The sequence below is a fragment of the Thermobia domestica genome, chromosome 2 (genome assembly GCF_964235325.1).
Source record: "Thermobia domestica chromosome 2, izTheDome1.hap1.1, whole genome shotgun sequence".
Lineage (NCBI taxonomy): Eukaryota > Metazoa > Arthropoda > Insecta > Zygentoma > Lepismatidae > Thermobia > Thermobia domestica.
In genome coordinates, this window is record NC_137455.1 from 87,995,001 (window position 1) to 88,007,075 (window position 12,075).

The 12,075-nt window shown below is 35.1% G+C and overlaps 1 protein-coding gene across 4 annotated transcripts in view; it reads left to right on the forward strand.

The window, feature by feature from the left end:
* The window catches only part of Dhc36C (Dynein heavy chain at 36C), a 365,150-nt gene that overhangs the window by 115,370 nt on the left and 237,705 nt on the right, over positions 1 to 12,075 (forward strand). The gene's annotated exons all lie outside the window — the stretch shown is intronic.

Below are 12,075 nucleotides of genomic sequence, written 5' to 3' on the forward strand. Positions count from 1 at the left end.
CCATTGACAAACAGTAATGCTCCTTGTTAATTCTGGAGCCGTGTTCCAAGAAGTCTATGAAAATGACACCGCGCTAATCCCAGAAAAAGGAGGCCATAATTTTCTTGCCTGATCTGGAAAGTCTAGGATTTTTTAAACTACTGCAATCAACGTTGGATGCTAGCGCGATCCAATGTATGGTCCCCATAAACCGGAAGCAACTTCCTATGAATTGATGTGGCTGATTCATAATCGGTTTTAGATATAATTTCATTACCGACCGTTATCAGATCCTAATATCTACTTCAGTGTTCATTGTAGTTGACTTGTAAATAATAGGAAACAACAATAATTGTGATTTTGAAGCCAAAGGAGCAAAGTATGTTCACGTAAAATTTCATCATATTGGAACTAATAAAAATATTATACTCATCTGTGCGAAACTTGTTGAACACCCTGTTCACAACGCACGAGACTAGATAGAAAGAAATATTACCATAAGTATTCTGCCTTCCCTGCTATGTCCATCATTATCGTGAATGTGGAAGTATTTTGCTAAGCTCTTTGAAGTTCCTGAGATCAAGCTTGATTGACCCACTTCTTACCAAAATATCTGGTAAAATTCGTTCTTTCGTTATATATATATATATATATATATATATATAGAGAGAGAGAGAGAGAGAGAGAGAGAGAAAGAAAGAAAGATTGCGAGAATATATATTAGGGTGGTTCTTATTCATATGGTGAAATTTCAAAATAAAGCAATTTATTCTCTGACCCTCTCAAAAGTTTCCTTTTCATATAGAAATAATGTGTGCAAAATATCACGTAAAAATTTTAATATTTAGAGGTAGTTCAACAACGTTAAATTTTGCCATGTAAAAGCCTAATGCTAATTGTTGAATATACTAAATGTTTCACATAATCAGTTATTCACAGTAAATCAATGTCACTGCAGAAGTTTCAACTTTTCTCTACTGAATTATTACAGAACAATGTATTCCGATTGTGAGTAACCCCATATAGGTTTGCAATCACTGATCCTGATGAAAAGTTAATTTCCTTGCAACAGGGAACTTTTCCCGTGTGTGTTCGATTACATGGATTACATACTGCAATTGTTCTTCTGTCTTAAATAATCCTGACTGAGTCATTTCTTGTATTAGGACGACATCGCGAACTGCATGATCATTTGTGGTTGCTATTGAACAAATAATTGCCTTAGCGGGAGTTGATGTATCGATGTTCAATCTGGAACTTCACTTTGAAGTAGTTGCAATAAGTCTCGCTCATAAAGTGTGTATATGTAGTATTTATAGATCTAATTCGGGTAACTTACGGGTATTTTTTAGAAATCTTGAACTTCTTCTTGACCATCTGTGCAAAAGATACAGTATTATCATTTTGTGTGGTGACATAAATATAAATTGGATGGTTAACACTAAAGTTAAAACTGATTTACAAAACCTATTAACTTCATTTAATCTCAAAGCTATTGTTAATACGCCTACCAGATTTGGAAAATCAGCACTTGATCAAGTAATAGTAAGCAGAGAGTGTCATAACCACAAACTTGAAATATTCAACCCAGGTTATTCAGATCATGATGCGCAATTAGTTAGCTTATCGCTTCCATCAACTAACTTACCAGTGTTGCAAAATACTACCAGAATTGAAAAAAGATTATTTTCACCGAGTAACATTAGTTACTTTTGTTATTTGTTGGCTCTTGAGACATGGGATGGAATCTATTCAGCTTCCACTATGGACGAAAAATTTAACTCCTTCTTAGATGTATACTTGCACTGTTTTAATCTAGCTTTTCCTCTCATGCCAATTAGTAAATGTAATAAAATTAAGAAGAGTTGGATTACAACTGGTATTCGTAATTCCAAACGAAATTTAATTAAGTATGCTAAACTGCTTAATGATACAAATGTTTCTGATGTATTCAGAAATTACGTTAAAAAATATAAGATAACATATAAGAAAGTTATTAAGACAGCAAAGCAAATGCATAATTCGAAAATGATTAATAACTCCAGAAATAAAATTAAAACTATGTGGGATATTATTCACCAGTCGGTAGGACAACATACAAACAAGGGTAATATTGCTAATTTGAATCACGTCATTTTTGACAATAAAAGAATTACAAACCCTGCTGAAATTGCAAATAAATTTAATAATTATTTTATAACTTCTCCTCAGGTAGCTCTTGGTGCTCTATCCCACCAAGCTGGTACAAGTGGTTCTTCAAATATGCCTTCTTGTCCAAAATGTATTTTTGTTACCCCGGTAACTATTGATGAAATATTAGCAATTATAGGAAAGATGAGAAATAGCAGTTCTGCAGGTCTTGATGAAGTACCGTCCACTATTATAAAACAATCTGCTTCGATAATTGCTCCTCACCTGACTCATGTAATAAATTTTTCCCTTCAATCAGGCATTTTCCCACAACGGTTAAAAGTGGCTAAAGTGATTCCCTTGTTCAAAAAAGGCAGTCGTTACGATATTAAGAATTATCGCCCTATCTCAGTTTTATCTGTATTTTCAAAAATTTTTGAGACGGTAATGTCAAATAGGATAAGGAATTACTTACGTTCCCATAATCTAATATCATTATCTCAACATGGGTTTTTAACTGGCAAATCTACTGATTCTGCGATTTTCGATTTTCTTAGTACTGTTATGCATGAAATAAATAATAAAAAATGGGCAATTGGACTCTTTGTTGATCTTACTAAAGCATTTGACACTGTAAATCATGATCTCTTACTCAAAAAATTAAGCTTTTATGGTATAAGAGGAACTGCCAATAAATGGATCGAGTCTTACTTGAAGGATAGGTATCAGATAGTTCAAATTACGAACGAAAATAATGGCGAAATGCGTAAGTTTTGTAGTTATAAAGGTAAAATATTAACTGGTGTACCTCAAGGATCAGTGCTTGGTCCATTGCTCTTTCTTATTTACATCAATGATTTGACATATGAAATGTTGCCTAATAAATGTGTTTTATTTGCTGATGACACCAATGTTATTATTACAGGTAACTCACGACATGATATTGAATATAATCTAAACACTGCGTTTTCACGATTAAGTAACTGGTTAAGTAACAATAAGTTAGTTCTAAACAATGATAAAACTTCCTTGCTAAATTTTTATTATCCTCTTCAAAATAAATTTATTCCTTACGTAATGGTAAATAACAAAAAAGTCGACTTTTCTATTTCAACTAAATTTCTTGGTGTCACCATAAGTTCGAAAATAACTTGGAATGAGCATATTTCTCAACTCAACAAAAAATTAAGTAGTATTTGTTTCGGCCTCCGTAGACTAAGAGGTAATGTCACAACAGAGGCCTTAGTTTCGGTGTACTATGCAAAATTCCATTCTTTAATAACTTACGGTATTATTTTTTGGGGTTATTCTACTGAATGTATTAGCACGTTTCGCTTACAAAAGAAAGCACTAAGGGTTGTGTTTGGATTGTCACCAAAATCTTCTTGCAAGCCCATCTTTCGAGGACAAAAAATATTACCATTACCTTGTGCGTATCTATATAAAGTTATCTTGTTTACCGTAAGTAACAAACACTTATTTATTGAAAACAGTAACGTCCATAAATACAATACTCGATTCGTTAATAATTTGCATGTTATCCCCCAAAATTTCTCGTTTTTTCAAAAAAGTGTATATATTAACTGTACAAAAATTTTCAATAAGTTACCTGACTTTCTAAAACAAAACAAATCATATTCTATGTTTAAATCGGATCTTCACGAGTTCTTAGTAGATAAATGTTACTACTCGGTAAATGAGTTTTTTGAAGATAATGTATAAATGTTTTTTTTTCTTTGTTAATTATATTATGATTGTATAAGCTTATAAAAGTCATAGTTATGTATGTATTATTTTATCTAAGTTTTTTTCTATACCATATATGTAATTATTTTGTAATTTTGACAACTGTATGCGTGCTCGAGATTACTCTCATTTGTATGCAAAACAGGCAAATAAATAAATAAATAAATAAAGTCATCCCTACTATTCCACACGTCAGGGTCTTCACTGTGGAAACCATCTGGAATGTCGCCCGAGCGAATACACTGTATTTCTGCTTCTTTTTGTCATAAAATCGACATGTGTCTTATTTTCTACAATCGCCAAATCCACCGGAAGGATCGGATCGGAAGACCTTCTCCTTCTATCTCTGCTGAACACTGCAGCATAGCTCGTTTTGTATTAGAGTCTAACCCTGTATCAAAGAGACTAAGAAGGATGAAATCTTCTGAGAGGCACCATATATATGTCGTGTCATTTTGTATGATGTTGCTTCACCAATCTCACGTTGAGGCTAAGTATGAAGTTCCTTAAAGAGTTGGAGATTATTTCTAGCTACAGTAGAAGCCTAGGGTGCCGGAAACCAGAATTTAACATAAACTTTCGCGAGAAATACCTGTATGTTGAGATCTCGCAATCCCTGCAACGCTGTTTATGTCCAGGGCCGGCCTTAAGCCGATTGGACTGATTGCTTCCAATCGGGCCGCGCTAGGATAGTCTTAATCTACTCTCCAGTGCCGTTTTAAAAGGATATTAGGCCCAAAGCAAACAAGTGTGTTGTGGTCCCTGTGACTAAATTTTGCTCCTAATACATGTAATTAATACATGCCATCTGCTCGCAAGGCCCCCAGTCAAGTGACTATGATACCGTTAAGATGGTTCTGCTACTCTCGGTTGTCAAGTACACACAACACCATATTACAATACAGGTATATCCATGGACTCCACAAGGAAGGGTATGGCCTCTCCCTAGTAAGTAAATGAATAGTTTGTATTAAGTTTTCGGGCATAAGCAGATATTTTCTGAATTTAATGCTGCAGTAGTTTCTTTATTTTTATTTTTAAAAAAAATTTTTTTTATGTTTACAACTTCTATTGTAAAAATAGGTATTATGTCCAGGGCGTAAAAATACTGTTTTGACTTTGTGTCGAATGTATATCATTATTTTGGGTGCATACTCTTTTTTTATTTTGACCCCACTAAGTAAAAGTTCCTGTCGTTTTTATTGATTACGTCATGTGATACTACCGAGATAATATCAAATAAATAAGCCACAGTGCGGCTTCTTGCATATTCTTTCTTTTATTATAGCTGTATTAAAAATTCAAAACCATAGGACAAACTTTGCCCTCTCCTGCGAAAAATCCCGTTGATTTTTTTAAAATGAAGTCAGGAAAACCGAATGTATACTAGTGTGTACTGAATAGATGGCTGCTTATGAAGATTTGTCTTCTAACTCGAAGAATCCAATGGAAAATATGTCATTCATCTCCAATCAGTTCCTTAAAGTTCGTAATCGTCTCATTGCCATTTCATTTTGTTTGCAGCCGATGACGATTTCAAGCTGATTATACCTTTCATAAGTATCTACCTACGATGTTCTGACTAGCGTACATTAGATTTTCCTGACTTGAATTCTTTTTAAAAAGATACAGCTGTTAGGAAATCTTTGAACCAACGAATTCATATCCATGTGCATTTCATTATATCTTACAAATATAAACTTATGGAAACATTGACTTCATCATTGTATTTCTCGGAAAATTCTAGCACAATTTTATATATTACATGACCCCTTTCCTATTTAAAAACCTCGAGCGAGATATAAATGACCGACTTCAAGATGGCTGCAATGATAAGCATACCCTCAGGTATATGTCTACTTCCTCCCGTGTTGGTTAATGTGTTTTTGTTTTTCATCCCTTTACCCGTTTTACAAATAAAATGAAATTTTCAAATTTAAAACATATTGTTATGGCTTATTCTGATCAATCAGGGTTTTCGCCACTGCGGCCATCTTTATGGACAGAAGCACTTTAAATTTTGCTTACTCTCGTTTCTTGATATTCTACACTTCTCTGCGAAGTTGGTGAAGAAACTAAATTTCGACATCGATAGGTTTACTTGTAAGAGAAGAAAACTATGAAATACTGGTGGGTACAGAACCTTCTTGAAAAATTGCGAGGCACAATGGTGAAATATGTATTTTAAAATTCATTCACTGTCTGTATTTTCATTTGAGTTATTTCTCTGAAAAATTAGCTACTATAAGCAATGAACAGGGTGAGAGTTTTCACCAGAACACTTTACAGACGGAAAAACATTATAATGGGAAATGGGTATAACCACTAGACCAGCAGGGAGAGCGCAGGGGAGGTTCTGCAGACCTTGGTGCAAATTAGTTGTAAACATGGGGTCCCGCAAAATGTTCCCAATGGGCGCCGCACCACCTAAGGCCGTCCCTGTCTGTGTCAGCTTAAATTTGGAACGGAACAAAAATTCTAAGACTGTAGATTGCCTTCGTCATCCAGCGAGCTTGATGCATTGGCTCAGGGGCTCGGAATTTGATCTGTGTTGATATACCAAATGGTGAACTTCCCAAGAAGATTGACATCAAACAAGAACAGTTCGCGATGATCATCTCACGGTTGATGATTTTGCATATGGTGTTTACAGAAAAAAATTACTTCATCCTGGATATCAGGAATTTCTACTGTTGCAAAATCGTCTGAGATGACATCCTCATACTTTCCCTGGTCAATGGAGGGCCACTGTTGGTTGAAACGTTCGAATATGAGAATGTCTGGTGAGCAGATGGGTCCTAAGCATGCTTCAAAGGCAGAGGACAATGTAAGTTCGAGGATGTGATGTCGACATCCAAAGTGTAGAAGACTTAGTAGCTGTTCAAAAACGATACAGGCTTCTGATAAACAGCCAGTGTTGGATCTGCCAGTATCAAAACACATGGCACGGGTCAAGTTTTCCAGTCCCCATTCTTTCACACTACTGTGCACAGCGTGAGCGGTAGCCTTTCCACTCACAAAGGATAACTGAAACTGTAGTAATTTCTTTTCTCCCATGGTCGATACCGAAATGGACAGCTTTTCTACCTTATTGCTTTGAATAATATAACTCATTATCTTCCCATCCCAGTGAACTGTCGAAGTTGTGTTTGATTTGAATGACTCTTTAATGTGAATAACAGCCGATTGCCTGTATTGTTGACACTGACGGCGGATGGTAGATCTATTAATGGCTAGCTCCCGATCTTGTCGACAGGTCTTGGAAGCTTTAAAGAGAATTATCATGGCACATCTATCTCTGAGTCTGTTCCTATAGAACATTGCGGCTAGGTGAGATGATTTAACACTCTAACGCCCTCGCTTTCGAAATCTAACATAAACTGTATTGGGGCCTGGAGCTTCCGTTGGATCTTCCTCTTCTTCTTCGCTGCTGTTGCTGCTCGCTAACATTGATTTCTCGAATAACGTATCTTCTTCAAGTTTGAATCGTTGCATTCTCCTCTTTAGTGATTCTTCTTTCTTCAATTCCTCCTCTTTTTGAAGTAGCACCTTGTCGACTTCCCCAATACAGCCAGGACATACCTTCTGTCGCTGAAGTTGTAGAAACATCTGTCTTTTTCATTATCCATCAGATCTATGGCATTTGAATGTGCGATGTCAAAAAGTTCCTCAATCAATGGTGAAAATGTGACTTCATTGGCTCCTTGAGTCTGAGTCTGATGATTCTTATTTTTCTTAAGTCCTTTCCACTGGAAGAAAAGATGCTCAAGTTTCTTTATCGAATCTTTACGGTGTTTGACCGGGACCCTAGAAAAGGACCAGAAGTCTCCAACTCGCTCCATGTCTTGGTTGCTGCCGTTCGAATTGTTTCTTTGAGAAAATTATGACGATACAGAAAGTGAGCAGGGACCTGCTTTGTATTTATATATATATAATATATATATATATATATATATATATATATTGAAAATGAGCCTCTACTACATGCTTCAGTTGTTTTTAAAGGGAACTTGCTCTTACAGTCGTATAATTTACAATGTATGGCTGTAAGAGTAAGCTTCTTGGTATGTCACTACTAAAACCTGATTTATATTTACAGGTACAAGAAGTGTTGTCAGTAAAATTATAAACTACAAAAATGATTTCTTCATTATTTAAAACACGCCAGCCACGTGTGATACATTTCTTAAAATGGCTGAATATTTAAAATTGAGAGATTGAGAGTGTAGACTATATAGACAGAACCTTAATGTCTCTGCTTATCGGTTACTCTCCAAACAATGTGATTTAGGTCGTAAAATATTTTAGTGATAGGTATTAATTTTCTGCGATGTTCTTTTCGGGCCCACACTCAGACTGAGGCGTTTTATAGATAAGGATACTTATCATTATATTTTTAAATTTTACATATCTAAAAGTTTATTAATGTATTATAATGTTTATTATTTTTGTTAATGTTTAATATAATTATTTATCATTAATTTATACATGATAGTATGAGAAACTATAATAACGCGATAGGATGTCATGTACAACTTGTATTGCGCTCTGCGGCAGACTATGCAATAAACTTCAAATCGCTTGAGCCACCTCTAAATATTAATCAATCTGATTCCAATTTCACAGAAAATTGTTTTTCGTAGAAAGGAACAATATGAAAGGGTCAGAGGTTGAAATTTCAGACATGTGGAAATAAGGACCACCCTAATATATATATATATATATGGATTAGTCCCAGAAAACTATGAGTTAGACACAAATATCAGTAATTTTCGATTACTTTAACATGTTATCTTCTTTCTACTTTTCACTTTCTTACTCTTATGCCGATAATGCGATAAAAGATTAAGTTAGGCCATGTTACACTGACGTACGAAACATAATCAAATTTGGCACATCGTTCAGAAGGAACTGGTTGCCAAATGTTGTAACATTCATTTTTATTTATATAGAAAATACCCTTTGCCCCTTCTTTAAAACGGAAATTTTCAAATACATTGTGACATGATGTGTCCCCTTTATTTTTAATGAAGTATGTAAGTACCGACTTCCGTTTTTCTAACTTTACGGGCTCGTGAGATTCTGTGTTTTTGGCATAATTTTGTGAAATCTTCTATCCACCTTCAGGATAAGATCTTCGAGAAACTAATATGATAAAAGCCTAAGTGGGAACAGACTCCACTCATCTAGCAAATGAAAAAAAAAAAAAAAAAAAAAAAGAATCGATTCAGCGGTGTAAGAGCAATTAATCGTTACACATTTTTACATTTCATTTATATATAGTAATACACCACGTGCTTTGTACTGTCTTTTTTTTTAAGGAGTGCTTATATTTGTTGACTGATGATATGTCAGATCACAAAGTGGTTAATTTCATCAGCTGTAAGCATCGGACTTTAGACTGCAGATACGTTGCACCACGCGGGAAAGCCACATCAGAAGAAGAAAACACAAAGCATTATAGCATATCAGGAATACTTATGGTTGCAAATCTACTAAAGATGAAAATAAAATACTTCAACCAACTTTTGACACAACGAATCACTTTTTATTTAGCTCCAATTAGGTTAAGGGGCGTATGCAGATTCTAATACAAATTATGATTAAATAATAACAGGTGAGGCGCTTAAGATACACGTAAGAAAATGCGTGACATACAAATCATGTTTATATTCGTCATTGGCTATCAATTGCCTAAACTCAATATATAATTATCTAACAATATTATTTCATATCTTTATTCAATTATTCACTTCATCAAATATTTATATCAATTATAATTAATAATCTTTGTCGCAGAATATCTCATAGATGATCTCCGTTGACAACATAAAGCACATCAGATATCAATTTAAAGCCTCCGCATTATACTCGTACAATAGAATCCGCACCTGAGAATAGACTTTACGGACTGCTACCGCCATACGTTTGAGCTAATTCAGAATTTGGTATAAAGTTCCTGATATGACATGCATCAAACGTGTTTATAAGAGGGAAGGAATATATTCCATTCACGGAATCCTTACGGATTCCGGATGTTTAAATTTAGCTGGACATTATTTAAGCTATATTACGTCCAGAAACAATTTATAAAAATTGCCACTTTAGAAGGGAACACATCAACCACCTATTTCTCTATATACCGAAACTATTCTTTCTAACTTACAAAGATCAAACTTCAACTGTTAAAGAACAATAAAAACAGGCATTAATTTCACTATCAATTTTGCCAACATTTTGCAGATAAATTTCATGTCATCTTTTACTTTGGAGATTAGATTGATATAATGACTCAAATTCAACATTAACAATAATTAATAACATTTAAATTTTGTTAATATGAGGAAAATGGGCGCACACAGACAAAATCACACAAAATGCTGTAATGAATCAAACAGGTCCATGACAGCTTCTGCGTACAAACAATGTCATATGCTTCTGTTTGTAATTATCACCACATGTATTTACGTCGGAGTACGTGGGATTACTCACCACGTGGGATTACTACAAGAAGCAGACGACGGACCACTAGCCCCTCATACAAGTCACATGACGACAGGACAGCAGTAGCGCCACCGCAGCTCTGGAACGCCTATATATTGAACAGCAACCAGTGGACAGGCACCAGTTTTCTGGTCTCCCTTCTCACTTGCCTGGAGACCTAAGAGAACCTTACCTCAAAGCCTCTAGTCTGCTTCGGGACTCTTGGCTGTTTCTTTCCTCTTGGTTTAGCTTGCTTCGGGGCTCTGTCGGGATCTCAACCTCAACTGCTTAGTCTGTTTCGGGGTTCTGTGACTTTTATCCCCCTCACTGTTTGCTTCAGAGCATTGGGGTTCCCTACGCCACTCTGCTTAGTCTGCTTTGGAGCTCTGTAGAGATCATGTCCACGACTGCCTGGTCGTGGACTACCTAACTTCTATCTTACAATTAGAGAAAAGTGTACCGTAGTATTTCTGTAAATACTGTTGTTATTTGGAGGATTTTATAAATAAACCGGTTATGGGAGTCCAGACCGCCTACCAGAAATTTTACAATACATACTCGTTAATCCACTAATTTTCATCTAAATATGAAATTATTCGATTAGCGTAGGTTTTTGTAGACATAAGAACAACATATGGTATGAATATGAGAAATAGTTGCTGTAAGCTTAAAGTTCTGTGAAGAAACAAAATAATTATTTGCAAATATTATGACTGAAGTTACATTAATAGAAAAGCGTTTAGGATGTTACTTTTATAATACCAAAACGTATATTCCTTATCCAGATATGTTAGTTTATTGCAGAGAAAGCATATTATAATAGGTAAGGGAAATTTCCTCTTTATTCCAAGCAGTACTTCTCACACTGAGAGAGGAAAGTTGAAGCTAGTTCATTTTTTTTAAAAGTAATTATCAAGGAATTATGTTAAGTTAGAATTCTGTAGAGATGTCTTAATAATAAACGGAAAACATGTCAGTCTGAGCGTCATGTAAATCCAAATGATAAGTAGTAACGCAAATAGATATCGGTACCTGTATTATCTGTTGCCTATTTACAAGCCTTGAATAATTGCATATATATGATATTGAGTTTGGGGTGATTGGTGGGCAAACTCAACAATAAAAAAGAAAATAAAAAAGTATTAAGGCTTTTCTGTAAACTCGCCTGCATTTTTTTAAATTTTAATGAATAATTTAAAGACAATGAAAATATTAAAAATAGAAAAATAGAATTTAGGGGCGATCTTTGTTACATATAATTGCTGGACACCCAAATTAATACAGTACGAGGAGAATGCCTGTTTTTCACACGAAGAGAATACGTTTCATTTTTCGGCATCGGTAATGTCACTGTTCGTCTCAGCGACTCAGTAAGCTATGGAATCGGCAGTAATGTCGGTCATTTTCGATCATTTTTATATATCTCCTCTCCTCCCCCAAATTGTGGGCTGAATTTGGATTTATACGGCAGGGCGTAATTTGGATTTAAACAGCATCGGAGTGTCACTGTTCATCTTAGCGACTCCGAAAACTATGGATTAGCTTCGGCCATTTTCGATCATTTTATGTATCTCTCCCTCCCCCAAGTTGCGCGACTGAACTTGGGTGTAAACGGATCGGAAGTGTCACTGTTCACCTTTGCGACCCCGAAAACTATGGATTAGACACGAATATCGGACATTTTCGATCATTTTATGTATCTCCCCCTCCAAGTTGCGGAACTAAATTTGAATTTAG